Source organism: Strix uralensis, chromosome 1 (genome assembly GCF_047716275.1).
Source record: "Strix uralensis isolate ZFMK-TIS-50842 chromosome 1, bStrUra1, whole genome shotgun sequence".
Taxonomy (NCBI): domain Eukaryota; kingdom Metazoa; phylum Chordata; class Aves; order Strigiformes; family Strigidae; genus Strix; species Strix uralensis.
The window spans coordinates 172,306,847-172,329,685 of record NC_133972.1 but is presented as its reverse complement, the minus strand read 5'-3'; the positions used below and the strand labels follow the sequence as shown (position 1 = coordinate 172,329,685).

At 44.6% G+C, this 22,839-nt stretch overlaps 1 protein-coding gene across 9 annotated transcripts in view; it reads left to right on the top strand.

Moving 5' to 3' along the window:
- The first annotated feature begins 2,611 nt into the window (after window positions 1-2,611).
- Window positions 2,612-22,839, top strand: part of TSNARE1 (t-SNARE domain containing 1) — a 508,719-nt gene continuing 488,491 nt past the window's right edge. For 3 of the 9 annotated variants that reach the window (XM_074894666.1, XM_074894711.1, XM_074894721.1), the window contains exons 1-3: window positions 2,775-2,860; window positions 8,392-8,474; window positions 19,930-20,019. The gene's annotated coding sequence lies outside the window, so the exon portion shown is untranslated. Of the gene's footprint in view, window positions 2,667-2,774; window positions 2,861-8,391; window positions 8,475-19,929; window positions 20,024-22,839 lie in introns of those variants that run through there. The other 6 variants (XM_074894731.1, XM_074894660.1, XM_074894674.1 and 3 more) reach the window with 4 other exon arrangements.

The following is a 22,839-nucleotide window of genomic DNA, read 5'->3' as shown; positions in this document are numbered from 1 at the left end:
ACAAACACGAAGATTAAACTGTTTAAATAAAGTTTTCGCTCCTAGGGCTATTGGTCCCCATACAGCTGACTGTATATTTTTTCAGATTTATAGATGCTACTGCTATAGGATGGAACAAAGCTGTTCATGTTTTATTTTTTGTCTCAATTCAGAGAAAGAATCATCCTAGATGATGCAAGACGCGTTGCCTGCTTACATCAAAGGCCTGATTTCCACACCATGCCAAGAACCTACCCTTGCCTCTTTTTGAAAGCTGTAACAGATCAATAGGCAGCTGGTAATAACAAGGACCAGTCCTGACGCACACAAGGTTTGCAAAAGCCCAAATCCCTCAGAAGAAAAATGTCCCACGAGAACTCACGGTATTATTATTGTATGAATAACACACTTATCGATTAAGCAGTATTTCTTCAGCTACAAAATGCAAAAGCAGCAAGATGCACACTGCAAACCAAAGCAATCAAATCACTGTTATTTTTTATGATCGCTGTCCCTTGGAATACTTTGTCTGTGTCTTATATTGGCACATGTTTATATATTTCTTTTCTTATTTACGTTCATGAGGCTCACACTGAAAGTAAATATGACTTGTACTGAGAATTACTGAAAATTCTGCACAGTGGTTCTGAACTGTAATCTATGCTTCTTGCAGGATTAACCCCCCCGCAACCGCCCCCAGAACCCACCCAGCAGGACACAGCATGTTGCATGTTATTGTAGTCAGAGGATTTTGCAGACGGCAAGCAGGACAGCTGTATTTTGTCATCAACGTATTTTTTATGTCCCCTTTCCTAAGGGATTTTCTTGAGAGTCTACAGAATTAAATGATTTACCAATGCAGCAAAAGATCGAGGAAACTGCTCTGATAGCAGTTTGGTGCTGTAAAACTCCGAAGTTTATGGAGGCTCAGGTGGCCCCTCAGCCCTTTTAAAACTTTTTTTGGCAGGGCTACTGGTGTAGAACTACATTTTTGAAAAAGCAGCTGGCTTGTCAACCCCTCGTTAAAATGAATTGTTGTTTAAAGGCCCTATCAAGGAAATCCTTGCTTTATAACTCCTTTTGCAAAGCCAACCACCAAGCAAAGCTGCTGTCACTTTGCTAATAAAAAGCAAACCCCTCCCAGGTACAGTGTGCGATGGACCAAACGCCCCGTGCACTGGGCTGTTCTATCAAAGCATTTATTATAGTGAACCTCCAGTCTCGGTCTGCAATATGTGTTTTGAACAGCATTAGTAGCTTTATTAGCAGTGAGACTGATTTTTATTTACTTCTATTCCTGTGTGCAGTGTGCTAGGCACTGTGTGACTGAAAAGGAGGGCACAAACCTGTGCTCAGAGTGCTTATGCTGCTCTAGTGATTAACAAAGAGTATCTGTTAACGATTAAAAGAGAATTGGCTCATCTAGTGCTGGAGTCTGAAGGGCTCCTCAGCTGATGAAATCAAAGGCTAACTACATTACTTACAGTCCCCCCCCAAAAAGGCTAACCATGTCACTCACAGTCCCACCCTGCGGCTCCTCACCGGGTAGGTCCCTGTGGCTGGACACCTAAAGAGAAGTAGATGAGATGTTCAGACCACTTTTCAGTAATGATATCATACAGTTTTCAATAATCACAGAATCACTGAGGTTGGAAAAGCCCTTGAAGCTCCTCCAGTCCAACCATTAACCTCACACTGACTGTTCCCAACTCCACCAGATCCCTCAGCGCTGGGTCAACCCGACTCTTCAACCCCTCCAGGGATGGGGACTCCCCCCCCTGCCCTGGGCAGCCCATTCCAACGCCCAACAACCCCTTCTGCAAAGAAATACTTCCTAAGAGCCAGTCTAACCCTGCCCTGGCGCAGCTTGAGGCCATTCCCTCTTGTCCTGGCGCTTGTTCCTTGCTTCAAGAGACTCATCCCCCCTCTCTGCACCCTCCTTTCAGGGAGTTGCAGAGAGCCATGAGGTCTCCCCTCAGCCTCCTCTTCTCCACACTAAACCCCCCCAGTTCCCTCAGCCGCTCCCCATCACACCTGTGCTCCAGACCCTGCACCAGCTCCGTTGCCCTTCTCTGGACACGCTCGAGTCATTCAAGGGCCTTTTTGGAGTGAGGGGCCCAAAACTGAACACACTCATCGAGGGGCGGCCTCACCAGTGCCGAGCACAGGGGTAAGATCCCTTCCCTGTCCCTGCTGGCCACGCTATTTCTGATGCAAGCCAGGATGCCATTGGCCTTCTTGGGCTTCTGGGCACACTGCTGGCTCATTATCAATCCCCCCCCCAGGTCCCTCTCTGACTAGCAGCTCTCCAGCCACTCCTCCCCAAGCGCTGCTGGGGGTTGTTGTGGCCCAAGGGCAGCCCCCGGCATTGGGCCTTAGTGAAACTCCCCCCGTTGGCCTTCGCTTCGTTGAGGTGGGAAGCGCTGAGGGACGGTGGGCGGGACCGCGGGGATCGTTCCCGTCGGGGATTGGTCGCCGGTGAAAGGGGGCGTGGCGTGACGCCGCGGTGGCCGCTGGGAGTTGCAGTCCGGGGCGGTGCCCGCGCGCGGCGGCGGCACCTGCGGGCTGGGGACTTCGGGGAGGCGGGGCGGGGCGAGCACGTGGTCAGGGCGGGCCCTTGGCGGTCACGTGATGTTTGGGTGCCGGCCCCACGGCGCAGCCTCGCGGCGACGGGCGCGCGGCGGCAGGTGAGGGACCGTCCCCCGCCCTCCGGGTGCGCGTGGGCCGCGTGTGGGCGGGACACGGCGGGACATGGCGGGACACGGGTCACCCGGCTCGGGAGGGGGCACGGGCGGGACCATGGACGTGCTCATGGACGTGCTGGCCTTGCACGGGGGGCAGCCGGGGACAGCGCTGCGCTGCCGAGAGTGGGGAGCGTGAGGTGGGGACACGGCGTGTGTGTGTGTGTAACGTGGGGACAGGCCTGAGCTGGCACAGGGTGTGTGTGTGCAACGTAGGGACAGGGCCGGCCTGGCACAGGGGTGTGTTCAGCCTTGGGGACAGGCCTGAGCTGGCACAGGGGTGTGTGGCAGTTTGGGGACAGGGCTGGCCTGGCACAGGGTGTGTGTGCAACATGGGAACGGGCCTGGCCTTGCACAAGGAGTTTTGTGTGTGTGTGTGTGTAGCTTGGGGACAGGGCTGGCCTGGCATAGGGGTGTGTGCAGTTTGGGGACGGGGCTGGTCTGGTACAGGGATGTGTGTGTTCAGCCTTGGGGACAGGCCTGAGCTGGCACAGGGATGTGTGCGTGCAACAGGGGGACAGGGCTGGCCTGGCACAAGGGTCTGTTCAGCCTTGGGGACAGGCCTGAGCTGGCACAGGGTGTGTGTGTGCAACAAGGGGACAGGGCTGGCCTGGCACAAGGAGTTCTGTGTGTGTAGCTTGGGGACAGGGCTGGCCTTTCACAGGGTGTGTGGGCTATTTGGGGACAGCGCTGGCCTGGCACAGGGATGTGCATGAAATGGGCACAAGGGTGGCCTTGCACAGGGAGTTCTGTGTGTGTGTGTGCAACATGGGGACAGGGCTGGCCTTGCACTGGGGTGTGTGCAGTTTGCGGACGGGGCTGGTCTGGTACAGGGATGTGTGTGTTCAGCCTTAGGGACAGGCCTGAGCTAGCACAGGGATGTGTGCATGCAACAAGGGGACCAGGCTGGCCTTGCACAGGGTGTGTGAGCAGTTTGGGGACAGGGCTGGCCTGGCACAGGGGTCTGTTTGGCCTTGGGGACAGGCCTGAGCTGGCACAGGGTGTGTGGCAGTTTGGGGACAGGGCTGGCCTTGCACAGGGGTGTGCATGAAATGGGGACAAGGGTGGCCTTGCACAGGGGGGTGTGTGTGCTACATGGGGACAGGGCTGGCTTGGCACAGGGAGTTCTGTGTGTGTGTGTAGCTTGGGGACAAGGCTGGCCTTGCACAGGGGTGCACATGAAACGGGCATAAGGGTGGCCTTGCACAGAGGTTTGTGTGCAACACGGGGACAGGGCTGGCCCGCCACAGGGGTGTGTGTGTGGAGTTTGGGGACAAGGGTGGCCTTACATGGCGGGGTCTATGTGTTACTTAAGGACACAGTTGTACACAGAGATTTGTGTTTGCCACCTGGGAGCAGGGCTGGCCTGACACAGGGTTGTGCGTGTGTGAACTAGGGACTGTGGCTGCCCTTGCACAGCGTTGGCGCACGTGCATTTGCACAGTGTAGAGACTGTGGCTGGCCTCGCACGGAGCTGTGTGCGTGCGAGCAGTGGGGGGACAGGGGCTGGCCTTGCCCGGGGCTGCGAGCAAAGAGAGACACACGTGCCGAACGTGCTGTGCCCTCCCAAGGACCACGCTTGTGTCCTGTGTGGCCGGTGACTGGGCGAAGATGGGAGGTCCCTGCACCCACTTCACCACCCGCAGTCACCGCGACACTGTCCCATGGTCACTTAACACAATGAAGCATTGATGTGTTGACCTCCAGTGCAATGGCAGCATTGGGAACTGCTCTGTGACCCATGTTGTAGTTAGATAATGGGTTTTGGCTCAGTTTTAACCTCACATAGAATATAGTGGTATTTATTTTTTTTTTTTTCCTTCCAGGCTAATTCAGGAAGCTTTAGCCATAAATGAGTCAGTGAGATGGACTTTCAAGTGCAAGGAGAGGAAATAAAACTACTTTTAAATGTATAAAGCGCCACTTTCTGCCGTAGTCCTTGGCTGACTGCAGAAACTTTTTTTTTTGTTCCTTTTGTACTACAAAGTGTGGTTCGAAGCTTTTAATAAAAGCTCGCCCTAGCTGCGTGATACAATTAACCTGCACCATCTAGCACTGGAGTGGACTTTGCTGGGGAAATCTTGTGTTTCCACTGAACTGCTCGGTGTCTTTGTGTGCCTATCAAAAATCACAGGGTTTGGAATCCTAAGAGCACGCTTTCATTCTTCCACCATTGCACTGAATACGCCTTGCAAAACCTCTGCTTGTTTGCATTTGAAGTATTCTGTGACATTTGCAGCTCAAAATGTGTCCTTATGTCTGGGAACGCCGCACAAACAAGCGGTCGTCTGTTTGCAAACCCAGGGATAACACGTGGGGTGGCCTGAAGTGTTGCTCTTCATGCTACATCCTGCTAAATCCTAAATTTTTACTAGCTGTGTGGTGCATGGACTGGGACTGGGGAGGCTGGGCAAAAACTACAAGGTTTTTTTTTTCCTTTTTTCCTTCATCCAGTCGCAATAGCAATAAGGTTCATGTTTTATCCAGCATTTATGCCTTTTTTCTGGCTGGTAGTTCCCTTTGCAATGGAGCTGTGAATACGCAGTGCCTCATCCTGCCTTGTTGGCCTCTGTATCACCTTGATCCAGGAGTCGATTCACAGAATCATCTAGGTTGGAAAGGACCTTGAAGATCATCCAGTCCAACCGTTAACGTAGCATTGGCAGTTTCCAGCTACACCAGATCACTCAGCACCATGTCAACCCCACTCTTAAACACCTCCAGGGATGGGGACTCCACCACCTCCCTGGGCAGCCCATTCCAACGCCTAACAACCCGTTCTGTAAAGAAATACTTCCTGATATCCAGTCTAAACCTTCCCTGGCGCAACTTGAGGCCATTCCCTCTTGTTTTATCACTCATTACTTGGTTAAAGATTCAGATGGTTCAGGTCTTCACATCACTGATGACTCAGGCCAGCTGCTGTCTGGCCCCTCGATGTCTTTCTGCTCCACCAGCTTGTCCAGCTGAGATGTCCTTTTCCATCTCATCTCACCCCCAGGTGGGTCTCAGGGCTTTTTCTGGGGTGCTGATGGTGTGCTGATCTCCTCACTCCAGCCATCAGCTGAGCAACAAATAACCTCTGTTGCTCTCTCTGGAGTCTCCCACCCTTCTGGTTTGCTTGTGTATAATAACTCAATTAAAAAAAGATAAAAGCCACAACCACTGCTGATGTGGCTTTGATGGACATCGGGGAGGCTGAGCAGTGGAACCACGTGTCCTGCTGCAATCCTGGCTCCTCAGTTAGATCTCCATCTCTGGTATCTCCTCCCATTGTGTCTAAAATGAAACTGAGCTTTCGGATACAATTTCTCCCTCCTAGAGGGGTATGGGCAATTGCTCTGTTCAGAGGAGTTTTGCAGTGTAACTCTGTGCTGCTGCGGTTTTCCTGGCATCCAGGGTTGCCTCTTCTGCAACAACTGCAAGTTATTTAGCTGAGGTTGGCTACAGAGACTGGTAGAACAGAGATTTTGATATTAAGTCTTTTATTCCCATCCTCTCTTGTTCAAGAAACCTTATTCCTTTTCTCACAACTCTCCTGATTTTTTTTTTTTTAATTATTTTGTCTAAATTATTTTAAACCTCTTGTCATTTGCTTCTCGCCGTGCATTTCTGGTGTGACCAGGTCTCCCAGCCAGCAAAACACCTGCTCTGGGACTGGAGACTCTTTACTGAGGCTGGAGGAGAAATAATACTTCTGTGTCTTGAAAAACTTGCACATCGATATTAGAGCACTTAAAATCTAATTTAAAAAAAAAAAAAACAACAAACAACAGTAGGCAAGCTAAAAATGAATGAGTCTGTGCTTCCCCTTTCTTATAAATATATATCAAATGGTATTTTGAATTGCTGGTTCTTCTGGGAATTCAGGGATATTTAAATAGCAAGTGTGAAAGGGTAAATAATATCAAGATAAAAATAATAGTTTCAATTCCCTGCCTGTGCCATAAACACATTCTGCTAGATGAAAATGGAAAGAACCTTTAAAAAAAATCTAATTTACTTTTCTCATCTTTGTCATCTTCCTTCCTACACTTCAGTTAGTTTGGGCAGCGGGGTGGGTAGGTGGCTCTCGCTTGGCTTTTTATGGACCTTCTGAGGTTGCTGGTGCTGCAGGGGACCATGGAAATCCGTGACACCCAAGGGCTTTGTGTGGGCAGGAGGAGCCTCTGCCTGTGTTTTATGTGGGGTTGGAGTTATCATCATCAGCGCAAAGGCTGCTTGCGCTGGAAAGGACTTGTGCATCCAGGTCTGATCCCCATGAGACCGGATGGATGGATGGATGGATGGATGTCCTTCCACCTGGACATGGTTGGTGGGATCTTCTTGACCATAAGGGCGGATCCATTTGCCTATGGCATGATCCATTTGGCCTAAATTTCATCCAGATATTTAAACATGAGCTTAAGTTGCAAAATGAAGCATTGGGGTGTGCCTACATGCTGGCGATGCTGGGGAAATACTCCAAAACTTGTCCTCCAGCCACATCGCCAGCCCTTCAAACTGCATTTTTTTTTCTTTTGCAGCATACTTTTTGACTCATGCAAATACAAAATCTGGCCACAAACTTGTGTTGGCATTGCCAGCAGCAGCGTTGAGCGTTGCAAGGATGAAGGGAAGCTCATGCCCATCACTTGATGTTGAATGCCTGGGAAGCTACATCTAAAATTCACGCTGTCACCCTCCTGCGAAGGAGCGTGTGTCCTTTTGCTGTCAGGAGGTTATTAGTGGTTTTTAATAATACACTGTGTTTCTAAAGGAATATAGTTAAGATAAGAATTCTACTTTTTTTTTTTTTTTTTTTTCCCTGCTGGCCTCGCAAATGATGGTATGTAAGGTTAAAATAATGCAAAAGAGTTAAATTAATCTTAAATTTAACACTTGCAGGGAGGTTTCTATTTAAAACTCTTCTTCGTAGTGTCACTAGTCAGGAAATTCAGTAGGCAGGTGCCATCTCTTTGTTGCAGTGCATGGGCACGTCTCTGCTTTTCAGTATTTCTGATGATGGGAAAAATAGCATTTAACTTAAAAAAAAAAAAAAAAGGTGCAGGATGGATATTTTTGTTTGTTTCCATGTCCGTTTCACTTGCAACACCATTAGAAAGCAAAGATTGCATTAGTGATCCATTGCTTTTTAAAATATATTCTGAAGATGGGTACAAAAAAAAAAAGAAATGGTGTATCCGCAGGTGATTTTTAATGCTTTTTTTTCTGGGATGCAGAGCTGTGGGAAAAGCTTTTCCAAGGGTGTTTTAGGTTTGTTGGCTACTCATCTGCTGGGATGCTGCAATTAAAATCTGCAAAACGTTTTCCAGTTTCTTGAATGAAGTTGAACTCGTCTACAATACTTATTTACTTTTTTTTTTTAGTAAATTTACTTTCTTTTTAAAAAGCAAATGCTCATGTTGGGTTACGCTGCGATTTCTTTGCTATCTCTGTAATCTCTTCCCTAAATAAAAACAGAAAATAACTGCAAAATGCTTTATGCTCTTCATTGTGTAGCATTTATTTTGTTCTACTATCAGCACTGCTGCAAAGCCACATGTTCAAATATGTGAGTTTTTTGAGGTTACTGGGGACTTTATTTGTCCTCCTTCCCCTGCTGCATATGTTTATTGTGATTGTAGTCTTGAATAACTTGGCCATGTATTTTTTTTTTTTTCCCCTGTAGGACTCCTTCATCGTCTGGTGGATGGAGTAAAGGAATGCAGGAGACAGCCATGCTGTAGGATTTTATTCCAACCCTGTAGTGCTGTAGGTTGCCATAGTCTTTATTTCTGTAAAATAAAAACATTTTCTTCTTCCGTGAGGTACTTTGATCGTGCTCATTGCTGAAGCTTGTTGCTTTTTTTTCAGTTTATAGTGATTCTTCTTGTGATCTTTCTGCGTGGAGGAGGGAGGTGCCTCTTTCATTTTTCTGCATGCAAAACCAGGCAGATTTGGAGGTGTTGTGACCCAAATTTTTGGATTAGCCCATTTCTTTGCTGTGTGAGGTGCCAGAGAGTCAAATATGGTATGAGGGAACTCCCAAACTTGCTATTAATGGCTGCTTTGTAAGAAAATCTCATATGAGCAGATAGCTTAGGAGCTCTGTGGTGGAGGCATATACAGCCACGAACACTGTTTTTCTTAATTTTTTCTTTTTTCCCGCTGAAATTCCCTTATTTATTTACCAGCATGTGATGCCTCATGACTGTGACCACAGTCTGCATGCAGTAGTGCTCACGCTGCAGCTCGTGTACTCCTATTTAGGGGTGTCTTGAGGGAGAAAAATCCTCCCGGGCTGTTTGGGGAAGACTTGGACGATGTCTCGCTGGGTTTGTGAGCTGTGCAATGGTGGCTTTGAGTCAAGGCAAAACTATCTGAAGGGAAGTCCAGGCTGTGCTCTGAAAAGGCAGAGTTTTTTATGCAAAACCCACCGTTTTTCATTGAAATTTCCCCCTTGGATTTAGTCCTTGGTTAGATAACCAGTATTGAAATTTTAAATGTGAATAGTTTGTCTGGAAAACGTATTAGTGGCTAAAAGAAGGGCTTTTTATCAGAAGGAGCAGTGGTTGCAACTAACTGCAGTTGTGTTTGAGCTGAATTATTAGCAAATGGTTTGCAGCATCCCACGTCCCAGCCTGGAGATGTTCATTATGCTCCGAGTTCTTCTAATTTTGGAGAGGGGAGGAAAAATGCTGCCATGCATCCGTTTGGTGATGGGGAAGGTTGATGATGCTGCAGGAACTGTGCTGACTCGCCGGATAACACCTTGTTTAATATAAATGACATGACAGATTTTCTTCATTTATTTTTTATTGTGCTTCATCTGCCTGGACACGGGAGCTGCAGATGGTGATCCCTCGAGTTTGCGTAATTTTGCCGTTGCTTCTGTCGAAGCATCTCTTTTCCAACATGTGGGCTTGATTTTTTTGAAAGAGGATAATGCAGCTTATTTGCTTACAATGCTGGTTGTGCACAGACACCATTCAATGTCCCGCCAGTCCTGCCGGTGACTGACAGTCCCTCTTTGTCCCTTCTGTTTGCCATGGAATCTCTATTAAAGAGAAATCAAACTTTTTTTTTTTTAATGGTAATTGCTACAACAACTTCAAGTTAACATCAATGAACTGCATTTTCTATTCCCAGCTAAGAAAAAGAATCAAAAGATCATGTGGCTGTATGAGAGTAGGTGCTATATATTAAGGCGGAGATCCGTCTACGTAGTTTTTTACTCTTTTCCATGTAGCTGCATCTTTCTGTTGGGAGCTGCAGATCTTGAGCTTTTCCTTCTTACAAAGTGAAGCAAGAGCTAAACCTTAATACAGCTTTTGATTTTATTTTTTTTTCCTCACAAAACAATAGATTTATGATCCCTTGTGACACTATTAGCTTTCTAGACTCTCATGAGAACCTCCTGATTTCTAAAATACCTAGTTTATACAAGTTTAAACATATTGTTAAATAGCTTGAGATGTGATTTCTCTTTCCCAAATGTTTTGATGTCTTCTGTCATCTGCCTGATGTATCCCCAGCCACTCTCTTCCCTCAGTGCCTGTCGCTGCTGGAGAGACCCTAATGTTGGTCCCATCAAATATTCCACTACAAGTAGCGACCAGGAGTGGGTACTCAGTTAAAAAGTATGTGAAATTAAATTTATATACATATATATGTTATTAAGTAACCATTTTTATAATGTAAGGCATAAAATCATATATATATATAAAAAAAAAATCACATATATATAATGATAGCGCATGTGTTTTTGTTTGGTTTTATGCTCTGTTTTTTTCACTTTTGTTCTAAAGAATTGAAAATTTCTGTCTTTTCTCTGCGGAAGCTGCTGTGGAGCTGTGGGATCAGTGCAGGCAGGATCAGGCCATGGTGAATAAGCATAGCTGTGATCAAAGAGGCATGCTCAGCCTGCTAATGCTCACCATCCTCTTGTGTGCCATCTCATACAGGTTGTAAAACTATCCAGATTTGTAGTGATGGTGAAAAGTCAAGTCATTTTACTAAGACTACTTTTACTAATGATAAATAAGGAAAAAAAAAAAAAATTAAATGGTGGTGCTTAAAGTTGTGTCAAGGCCACTGCATGTTAGTGGCTGGATTTCTCAGTGTTGAGGACCTTCAGCTTCCATTAACTGCAAGTGGGTGAAGATGGAAGTAGGTGGCAAAATGTGGGTGTTGAAGCCCCAGAGATGCTGTCCTAAGCTTTTTGACACTTCTGTTTTAGAGAACAGCTGTGTGCTTTCAAAAACCCTCTTAAGTATTGATTGTGCACCGCAGGGGAGCTTCATAGGTATGGGTTGTTTTTCTAAAAATATAATGGGTTGCTATCTTAGCCTAGCAGAGAAACTGGTCCATTGGGGATACATCTTAGCAAAGTAGTGTAAACCGTGCTGCAATATTACAGTGAAACAGGATGCTGCGACTGACTCACCTTTCAGTCTGAAAAAGCAGATTGACAGGCTCACTACAGATATTTTCCTGATTATCGTCTTCAGAGCTTCAAGCAGATGGGTTTCTTCTCCTTTGCCCCAAACATAGGTCAATGGAAAAGATTTCAGTTCTGTTTTGTTCCCCCCCCCGCCCCCAGGGAATACTTGCAGTTTAACTGTAAATATCCTCTTCTTTGTGCATGGAAACCAAGGTCTGCTTTTTTCCCTTTTTTTTTTCTTCTTTGCACATTATTCAGATGTACCTTTGTGTCCTTTTGTATATAGAGATGTCTCATGGGCTCTCAGGTCTACAGGCTTGCTCTTCTCTTTGTCCAGTTCCTTTCCTAGCACATTGTGTTTGGCATCCTTTTAAAAATTAAATTGGAATTTACTGTAATCCCATACTTGGAAACAGGGCTGTGGGTCCTAGTCCTGTTTGCAAGGCATTTGAACGCAGAATATAAAGAGAGTGTGCAGAAAGCATCTGGAGGTCCTCTTGTCCCTGGGACACTTGCCTCCTGCCTCCCCACACCTCTGGTCTTCCTTCCTTCCTCTGGTAAGACCAGAAAGAGCTTTCACATTTTCCTTGGTGGTTGCTTTGTGGGCTTGAGATGCTGCTGGCTTCTTCAGCCCCATTGGGGTGCAATATCCTCTTGCAGGGAGGGTTCAGCTTTTGCTGCTTTTCACTGCTGGCAGAAAGGAGAGTGAGAATATAAAGCTTTTCTCTTTACAAGCAAATTACTTTTCAAAATCTGTGGTTCTTCCTGGGTGGAAGCAAGCAGTGGCCTTCAGAATAAGGTAATGAGTGGTCTTCACTAGTCTTTTCACATGCCGATGGAGCCCCTTGGCTGCCTCCCTCTACAACAGCTTTGATGGAGGAAGACTTATGGACCTGATGTCCTTCTTGCTTCTCTCCCATAGCCCAGAGAAGCAGGTAGTTGTCATGGTCAGTTAAAGGCTGGATGGGCATCATCTCGATGGATGTCATCTCAAAGCCTACCAGTCCCGTGATAAAGCCCTTGTAGTTAACTGAAACAATGTTTTCTGGTGGTTCATCATGCTCCGTTTCCATTACTTGCCTTCCTGGGCAGACTGAGGCTGATTATTTTGCCTGGCTGGCTGCAAACCACTTTGCAAAGTTGCTTTCCTAAGCAGACGAGGGTGACCTTGCACTTGCTGATTTGGTAGCTGGGCTCCGATGCTGGCTCCCTGCGTTGCATCTCGTAAATAACTGGTTTTCAGTTTCTTCTCCCAGACCTGTTTACACCTTGCCAAAAATAATTACAACCTCCGAGACTACGATTTGCTGGGTGAGGGGGAGGAGAGCACAGAAAAACCTGCGATCCACGTTTTTTCGTGCGCTTTCATCAATGCGACGCTGCCAATGGGACTGGGATCTCCCTTCTGGAGCATGAATCAGGCTGCATTCGCCCGGGATCGTTCCTATTCTGTACATGAGGTTTCTTTTCTTTCCTCTGTTCAGCATCATCTTAAATTCATGTCCCGGGCGATGCCTCCCTCGCCTGCTTTATTACCTCTTAATGTGTTTTCCCAAGTATGTCTCGCGCTCGGATAAACCTCTCCTCTTTTCTTGACTGCAAAACTGGCTCTTTCTGCGGTCTTCCTCTTCCAGCTGCTGTGTGCATCCTTCCTCCATCCATGCAGAGGTACTTTTCTGCTTCTTAGCACGTTTTCTGAGCGCTTTGGAGCCTGTGCATCCTCCTTGAAAGGCGGATGGCTGCCATCGCTCCCGGTTTTGCATCCAAGACGCCGTTAGCTGTGGTCATGTGCAGAGCCGGTGGGGAAGGCAAGAGTATTTTTAGCGTGCACTTCTGTGCGCCGCTCAGGGGGCCGCCCACAGTTGAGTATTAAAATAATAGCGGGGACATTGGGTAAGCTCTGCAGCAAAATGGTGATATGCAAATTGCCATCTTAAGAGCAAACCTCAAGGCGATTTTTGGCAATGCATGCAAGGCTCCGAAGCAGTGTGTTTTGAATAAAGATTACAGCAAGGGATTTCGCCCAGAAGGCACGCTTGTCTCATTTATTCTGAAGCTTAGCAGAGCTGGTAATTCAGTGTTGGAAGCCAACAGGGTGAAATGTATGCACCTTTAAAAAGTTATTAGATTAGCATTGGCAAAACAAAATGTAATGTCACCTCTGTAACTTGAATTTCCAGGGTTGCAGAAGCAATATATCCAGTTGCATTTCATTTGCAAGTAATTCCTGGGCACAGTGCAGGGAAGAGGTGGTTCTGATGGCTGCAGAGTTGGTTTGGGAGGTTTGGAGGCATTATCTGGTAATCAGTGACCTTGTGCCAGCTGACTCAGCGCTGCTTTGACTTTTATCTTCAAGTTGGTGATAGGCAGCTTGGCTGTTTGAAACCTTGCAATAAGAAATCAGGTAAAATACAAATTGCTTTTTTTTTTGGTTTTATTTCCTGGTTGCCAAATTCATAGTAGCACTACTGGGAAGGAAACAGCAATAAATTAAGAGAACCAAAGCAGTGGTTTCATAGTCCTTGCTTTGCAACCTTCCAAGCTGATCCTGTGTCCATCAGTACAAGTCGGAGGTACCATTTCTCCTTTCCACCCCCAAGCTCACCTGTATTTAATAGCTACAGCTGGGCAACTATACGGGTTTTCAGGTAAGTAAAGTAGTTATCCTGCTTCAGTAAGGACAAGCAGTGCAAAGGGAGATCAAGAGAAGCTGTTACGTGCCATGGGACCACTGACCAAAAGTTGCCCTATTTAATATTTGAGGACTGAAAAGCAGGTGGCAGTTCTAACCTCTTGGCAATACCTTCTGCCTTGGCATATCTTTTCTTACCCACTCTTGTCTAATATTCCTGTTTTATCCTTGATCCTACTTTTGAACTTTATTTGACTTGTGGTGTCATTAAACGATGCATTTAAGGTGTCCTTGATGACTTGAAGACTATCAAGAGCTCCGGTCCTTTCTCTCCTCTCACACACATCCCCCATAACTAGGTTATAACCACAGTTATTGAGCTGTTCCTGTGTGCTGGTGATGGCTTTAATTCAGTAGATGTTTCCTGACCAAATGTTTTTGTCTGTGGACCATTACAGCATCCGGAGCCATTGGGTAGGAAGGCTGGAAGACTGCATCTGCAAGGCTTTTATCTCTTGCATATGATTTCTCAGGGACTTGAGACCTCTGGGACCTCTGAGCTGTGGTGTGTGTTGGACTTGTACACCCCATCAAATCATCATGGGCCATGGTTAGACTTGAATGAAGCCAGTGTGCCCAACAGAACGACAGGAGAACATGCCCTGGAGCTTTTTATAACATGCCTTGACGTTAGCTTTTCAGAAGTCTTGGTTGACTTCTTATAGAGGCCAGTTGAAACTTTTGGCTGAAATTGAGAAATCTGTGCCCAAATCTGCCAAATTTTGCGTAATGGTTTTTTAGATACTGATAATAAGATGTAACTTAGTGTGCGAGTGCTGCTGGGCTTGTTTAGGGTATAACTGCTGAATGGATAAATTTCCTACAAGTTTAGTTTAATTACTTGCAAATTGAGAGTTTTAAGAGACAAAGTTTGGTGGATGTGCCTCAGTGAGGTGACCAGATGGGAAGTGGATTTGAGTCGTTCCATTTATTCCAATTCTTGAGGAGCAAGTACTATGGTTCCTAGAGAAATACTAATTTTTAGGTGTTTTCATTATTCTTATGTTGTGAAGCCTGGGCATTGTTGAGGAAAAGAAAAGCTTGTACCGCGATAAATATGTTGCTCTAAGACTGGAAACTGTCAGTCAATGAAGCAACTTCTTGTGATCTTTGAGTTTTGTTGGTGGTGTTTTGGGGTTTTTTTAGCTCTGTGAGATTGGCACAAATCTGTACCTTTTAGAGGCTGGAGAGGGATGATCTTCAACAGAAATAAAAGTAGTTGGTAGCTAATTTTTCTGTCTTTCAATGTAGCATGGAAGAACCAGGTGGCTGAGACTTTGTGGGAACATGTTCTACTGACTTTGGTACAAGTTTATGTTGATCAGCTCTTAGTTCACATGTGTCCTTTTACTTTAATTATACGTTCCAACACCATAAGACTTCTAAATATCAAATTTTGAGGGTGTTCTCTGCCAAAACTGCATGGTTTAAGTGCAGATCCTGTTGGCAGGCATCTCAGGAGCTGTTGACTTCCCTCCTTCATAACCCTGTCCTCTCTTGCCTAGTTTTTCCCTCCCTAAAAGTCAAACAGCATTTGATAAAATAGCAGAGTCTTTTAAAAGATTAAAAGAAAGTGCATAGAAACGCAGAAAGTGGTGGTCTCATGAGTGTGTAGCCCTGTGAAGATCAGTGTCCTGCTTGCATCTTGACAGTGCTGAGCGAGTGAAAGAAAAACCTCTTCCTAACTTGGTTCAGGCACATTTTGAGTCTTCTTTGTGTCTGTCCTTTGCTCCATCCTTCACCTCTGTGGCATTGAACACAAGCTACGGGTTACGTCTTCCAGAGCCCTTCTTGTGCTGCCTTGTGCCTCGCTGAGGTGTTGACTCTTCCCTCCAAGGTCATGCATCCCTGTTCTTCCTGACTTTGAAATGCTCCAAGTCACTGTTGCTCTGTTCTTCTTCCATCTTGAGGACATCAACCATGAACATTTGTAGAGATGCTCTTCATTTTCCCCAAACGTTGTTTTTTTGACGGTATATCTTCAGGGAACCTCACAGCCTACTGTCATGTCGGCATTTCTGTCTCTCCAGATTGTCTCTGCGTTTCCTGACGTTTCCCATCCAATCTATGTTCAACTCTTTCTGCATTCAGTCTCCTATTTTAAGGTCTTTAATGCAGGAATCATCTCCTTACTCTATTTATACAGCATTTGAAGTGATGCGGATGTGATTCCAAAGTGATGCCATTGATAATACTTTTCAATTTGTTGTGGTAGTTAACAATATTGGGAATGCTGTCCTTTTATATTTATATATATATATATATGTATGTGCGTGTATAAAAAAAATATATATATATATATATATAAAAACATACATTGTCCAGGGACAAAAGTGAAGACATTGTAGCTTGTTAACGTTTGCAAACCTCACAAATAATAAAAACTATATATTTTTTCAGTCCCTACCTTGGCTCCTTTGGTAGTTATGATATCAGCTGCTTTGTGCGGGGAAACTGAAATAGTGAACTCTGATCTTGCCGGGTAAGAAACATTTTTGTAAAGCTGTGCATTTAGACTAATTCTGTCTGCCATACAATGTACTGAGGATTTGTGATCCTCAGCAGGCATTTGACAGATCTTAACTAGTTATGCTATGTCTTGTCAATCAAAATTAAACGCCTACTTCGCTCCTTCCTACTTTCTCTCTCTTCCAGCTTTTTTATTTAGGTTGGTCATTAAAATTGCTTATAACCATAGAAACGAGGAAAACCCACCCCTTGCTTTCCAGATCTTTAGCATGATATTCCTGTACTGACGACATGTGAGTTATATACATGTTGGCTTAAAAAAAACCCAGAAACCTGCAGGTAGGCAGAGTTTTTGTTAATTCCTCCTTATAATGGAGTTGTTCCAATGGATATCAACCAAAGATCATGGCCCTTTTGCATTCCTGTACAGTGTCCAGTAAAAGGAGAAACCCTGCTGTGAAGAAACCTCCTGACAAGATAAAGTCGGAGAAGAAAACATAGATCTGTGGGATGGGGAGGGTGGGAGGATGAGATAAGGAGAAGATGGGTCGACAAGAAGTCGCATGCGTGACGTAGTGCGTGTGGATAATTTAAGTATTGGTTTTCATCCTTCTAGAGCTGCCTGCACCAATGGGTGCTCTGAGAGATGGGTGTAGTATTGATACTTCTGTAAAACTGGGCCACCATATTTCTACGCTTAAGGACCTGATTCCCCACTTAGCAGGGATGAAAAATTAAAATGATTACTGATTTTTGCTTGTAGAGGCACTTTGAAAACACTTGACCCAAGGCTACATGAAGAAGATAGAAACTCTTACCTTAGGAGCCATAAGCATCCTGACATTTCAGTGCTGGACCCTGTGTGCTGGACAAATTGTTTTCGCTTGGAGCGGGATTGCTCCATGTGAGATAGCTAGAGGCAAGATTTCTGCCTTTTTTTTCTCCCACCTTAAGTTGCACTAAATAATACAATTTTTTTTTTTTTTTTTACAAATGGGAAGTGTAATCGATCAGATGAAAACAGTTAACTGCAGCTGCCAGCATTTCTCTCTATAACTCGCTCAGTTTTGCTCTTTTTATGAATTATGGGAACTTTTTAGTGCGTGGAAAGTGATACAGGTAGTCAAGGAGTGAGCTCCTTGGGTATGTGATGTCAGGGCTGGTGGGGATCCTCTGCTGCCTGCACTTTGCTCGGACCTCTGAATGCACTGAGGTGCGGCGTGCATCACAGAAGGGGAGAGTGCAGTCCTGGCAGTTGAGCAAGTTGGTGCTTGTTTGAACCATACACCAAGCAGTTACCTCTGCTTTTACATTTTTCTAGTAGATTTAAAAAAAATCAAAGCCCAGAAAAAACACTCCCAAGACTGTTGAATGTTGATACATAGACTTTCTGTTCAGTTGCCAATGTGTAGATGTGAACCAGTAGACAGTGGTACTTCATGACATGGCACTTAGGGATATGGTGTAGTTGGGATCTGTCAGTGCTAGGCTAACAGTTGGACTGGATGATCTTCAAGGTCCCTTCCAGCCTAGATAATTCTGTGATTCATATCGATGCCTCCTTAGATATGTTACAGGAGGAATAGGATTTGTACGAGGAATAGGATTTGTACATGGAATCCTACATCTGTGCTGACAATGCACATGCTTCGTGTGTTGCCGTACAGTGATTACAAAGAGGGAAGGCTGCCTCCTTGAGAAACCACAGCATATCTTGATGTTTGGAAGGTCACCAGGATGGGGATGTGGATTGTTCCTGAGGTGGTCAGATGTGGGAGGTTCATTGCTCTCTCTATAGGAAGACTTGTCTCTTGGGAAGATGAATTTGACCTTTGGCCAAAGAAATAATGAGGAAGAAGTGTTGTGTGATCTAGCATATGACAAAGGTTTGCTGAGCAACATCTTAAAATTTAAAAGTCTTATTTACCTTGTCTTTGAAAGCCAGCACCCCGTACTTTATTTAACTTAAAGGCTCTTAATGATTTTTTTTTCATGTGTTGGAACTTCTGCTGTTGGCTTTTGAGGGTGTTGAAATAGACTGTGTTCATCAAAGAAGAGGAAAGGGTAATTGTATGGTTTTTCTAAGGGTATGAGAAGTCAGGGCAGGAGCTCCTTCAGCATCCTTTGCTGCTCTCTTCAGCCCCAGTATCCTCCCATGTGATTTGATTTTCTTCACCATCCTGTCACAAGGAGGGATAACAAAGCTTTGATGATCAGTCTGGAAGGCTGAGTCCTGCGTGATGATGCTCCTCCTGCTTAAAACAAACCAAACAGCCAAAATTTTCAGTACTTCAATTAAAACACTTTCTTTGAGGAATAATTATTGTAAAAAGAGTATAATACTTCTACATCCTTAACTTTACACAGTGTAAAAGTGCTCCTACCTGAGTTGTCTAAGCCATTCTTTTTTTTGTTTTCTATTTTGTTTTTTATTAAAACATAATAAACTGCATTAAAATCATGTTAAATTCCTTCTAAAGCATTAGTTTCCAAATTTGAGACAAAAAAAAAAATCAGTTGTTCGAGTCTGTGTGTGGGAAATGGATTTATTGCATGCTTAACTAGAGTCTCCAGAGTTATCTGAGCTATCGGATCTTTATGGATGCTGTTCTAAAATATGCAGTTGTATATCTGTCTATTTAGATATGTTACCTCTGCCTATTGCTCTATACCCAAGTGTGTGGACATACACTCTTCTATGAATAATCTTCCCAAAAGTAAAAATTTTATTTTTTCCTCTGTGTATTTTTAGTTAAAAATCAATTATAAAGATACGAACATAGAATGGTTTGGGTTGGAAGGGACCTTAAAGATTGTCTAGTTCCAACCCCCCTGCCACGGGCAGGGACACCTTCCACTAGCCCAGGTTGCTCAAAGCCCCGTCCAACCTGGCCTTGAACACTGCCAGGGAGGGGACAGCCACAGCTTCTCTGGGCAACCTGTGCCAGAGCCTCACCACACTCATGTTAAAGAACCATAATGATTTTTCAGTCTTCTGCTAACTTTATAACAGTTTGGCCGCTGTTATACATGCGTGAGTCCTCTGTGCAGCTTTGTGTTACACCATACTCGCAAAGGTTATTTTGCTCTTCTGTGCTGAGAACTCTTCCAGTGCTGGGTTCTCTTGGTCAGCACAGCTGCATGATTCTACCTCAGCAATCCCTTTAGCTGCATGGGCTTTCTTTTTGTAGGAAATGTAGGAAAAATACTGACAGATCCTGCTTGACTGGCTAAGATTGAATATAAGATATGAGATCACTAAGCAGGGCGAAATGACCGTTATGTGAAATCAGAACTTTCAGAAAATGACTTGCTGTATTTCACTGGGCATCCCTTAATGTTGGCACCCTGAAATTAAAGGGAAGGAGTGTTTTTTTTTTTTATGTGTGTGTTACGTTGTCAAGAGATACTGTGTAGGCCAAAAGCAAAGCTTGCCTAATATATATATTTTCTTCAACAAATTCATAGGGTGTGAAAACTCCCAAAGTCAGCTGAATCTAAAGATACGGCTAAAAACTCAGTCTTGGGAACGCCTGAGCTTCAGACTGGGGGAAACAGAGCAGAGAAAAACCTGTGTGAACTTTTCACTTCTGATTTTCATTTTTTTCCTTTTCCCTGAACAGAGACAATACTGCTGAGACGGGCTTTGGGTCCATTGGGCTATTGCTGCCTAGTGCGGAACAAGAGGCTCCACAACACAAGAGAATAAAATTGTGGGTGAGATATTTTTTGCTGTGTTTTTTCTTTGATAATCCTTCCTGTTTCAGGTTCGTTCTTTTGTTTTGGTGGTTTTTTTCCATATCCCTTCAACTTGTTGGGGGTGATGCTAAGTTTTGTAGACTCAGCCTCTGGAGTGGGTGTGCAGGAACATTGCAGGCTCATCCCTTGCAGATATTCACCTCTGGACAGCATCTTCTGTTCTTGTGGTAGTTTCCTTGTGTTAACTGGTTGATATTGGATGATCTCCATCCAAATTCTTCCCCTGACAGCTGATCTTGCCTGACTTGGCTGGTCATTAAGCTCTGGGATGGCCCACACTCATGGTGTGTTGACTTTGAGTTGGGATTTCTGGCCAAAGTGAGTCTTACTGGGTGCCCTCTGCTAGGAGCGGATGGTCATTGAGTTTCATTTTTCGAGGTGTAACAAACTGTATTTGTAAAACCTATAAATTTTTTTATTAGCAGAAATAGTTTTCTTAAACTACATCTGTTTTTCCCACCTGGAATACCATTAATGGTAATTTGTATCATGGCTAGAAGAGTTGTTTCATGTACTTCAGCTTAATAGTAGGAAATAAGTCTGTCCTTGGGTATTTTTGGTTTTGTGTCTGTTCCTCCTTCATATAATACTTTAGAAAGTATTCTAGAATTAGAAAAAGGAAGGGTTTTATATATTTAGCTGAATCAATTGGTTATCTTGCACTTAATTCTTATTCAAGAAATCATGATCTTTGAAACAAATCCTTAAAAAGGATTTTCTCTACCTCCGTTTTCCATAGCATGAGGAGCATTGGCATGTACCATCCCCGTTTTGTATACAGAGCTAAACAGATTTGTAACATTCAGTAAATAGTATGCAAAAAGTAGGCCTGTTAACATCCTGAGTAATCACCAACAACAGAGTAAATACAAGGTTAATGAGATTAACGGGAAAGAGGAACACAAGCGTTTGAGTGCACCTCCCCATGGCCCCCGTAGGTGGTGGCAGCCCCGTTCCTGTTGACGAGCCAGCATGGCTATAGATGCAGTAGTGATTTTGCTGCTGTTCCCCATACGATGCTTAATGAGTTCCTACTGTTGGCTTTTTTCTTTAGATACTGTGTAATATTATTAAATCCCACTCCTTGCAAGATAATTTGAGCTTTTTTTTTTTTTTTTTTAAATCTTTATTTGCGTTTTCCCCCTTTTTGTTTCTAGTGCTGGGGCTCAGTGGTAAGGTGTCAGATTAGCCTGTGTCTTCTGAAGTCTTATCCCAGGCATCTGGTACCCTCCTAGATGTCTCCTCAAGGCCACCAGAGGAATTGGCCTAGTTTTTTTTTCTGGGAAACATGCTGCCATCAGAATATTGTACTCAGAAGTGCATTGAGATTTAACCTTTATTTTCGTATCCCAAGCTCCATCTTGACTTGATTTCATTTGTCTTTTGCTTTTCTCCTTCCAAGTGCTCTACATCACATGCTCTCCATTAAGTCTTGCAGGAAAACAAAGACCCATTTCCAAGCAAAAACATGACTTTTTTTTTCTACTCTAGTATCTCTCAAGGCCTCTCTGTTTTCCAGGCTAATGGGTTTTCTGGACATGGTGCTCTCAGTCCATCTTCCTCTAGCATCTTCTGGCAGTCATCAATGTTTTCTCAATGTCACTACCTCAGAATTGTTTATTTGAGTTTTCTCCACCCAAACCTGCATATGCGTGGTTGGCTCAAAGCTCTAGGCACCGACTCCCCTTACTGGTCAGTTGACAAACTGCAACCTATTTTTTTTCTATTTTAAATGAAAATGCCTTACTGAGAAACCTATTTTGTTTACTCAAGATAAATCTTGTACTTATGACCCTAGGTTTTCTTTTTATGGTGGTTCTGATTAAACCAATAACCTTCAACTTAAACAATTTAGGTAGAGTATGGGCACTGCGTATTGCCTAAATGAATTATTCGCCTCTTAGCTTTTGTTTGTATTTGTTGCAGGTTTTTTTGTTGTTTTTGTTGGGTTTTGTTGGTTTTGCTGGTTTTATTTTATCATTGCAATTTCTTTTCCTCCTGTTTCAGTTGAATAGGACAGTGATTTCTCTCTCCTATCAGCTCTTTTGCATTTGGGTGTGAGGATGACTGGTTAAGGGATCAGGACACAAGTAGTGTTGACCTCTATCCTTCCAGTTGCAGGGAATGATGAGGGAAGAAACAGGAAGACCCAGCAGATCAACAGCTGGCTCTGAGCCTGGTGTTACCAGCAGAATTTTGGGTTTTTTGATCATGGGTCGGTCTACATGACTCCAGGCCTTCTGGCAACAGATGGAGTACTCCTGTCTCAAAGTGGGGAAAGGATCTTTGCACAGGAGTTAGCAGGGCTCGTGGAAAGAGCTTTAAACTAGATTTGAAGGGGGGGAGGGGGGGGGATAAAACCAGAATTGCTAGAGATAAGCCTGAGGTGGCACGCCAATGTTTAAGGGACAGTGTGCTAATGAGGTTCTTCAGTCTCAGAGGAGGGAGGGGATGGAGATCCACTTGGCAGCGAAGATGCAAGGGTTATTGATGTGTTAGAAACCACAGAAGGTCCTGACAGTGGTCACATAGGAATTAGGGCTTCTCCCACCAGAAAGGTGGTGGGTTCAATAGCCCAGATGAAGCATGCACCAGTGTATGTAGCATGGGCAACAAACAGGAGGAGCTGGAAGCCATCGTGCAGCAGGAAAACTATGATAAAGTTGCCATCACAACTCCCTGGTGGGATGACTCACACAACTGGAGTGCTGCAATGGATGGCTGTAAACTCTTCAGAAGGGATAGCAAAGGAAGAAAAGCCAGTGGGGTAGCCC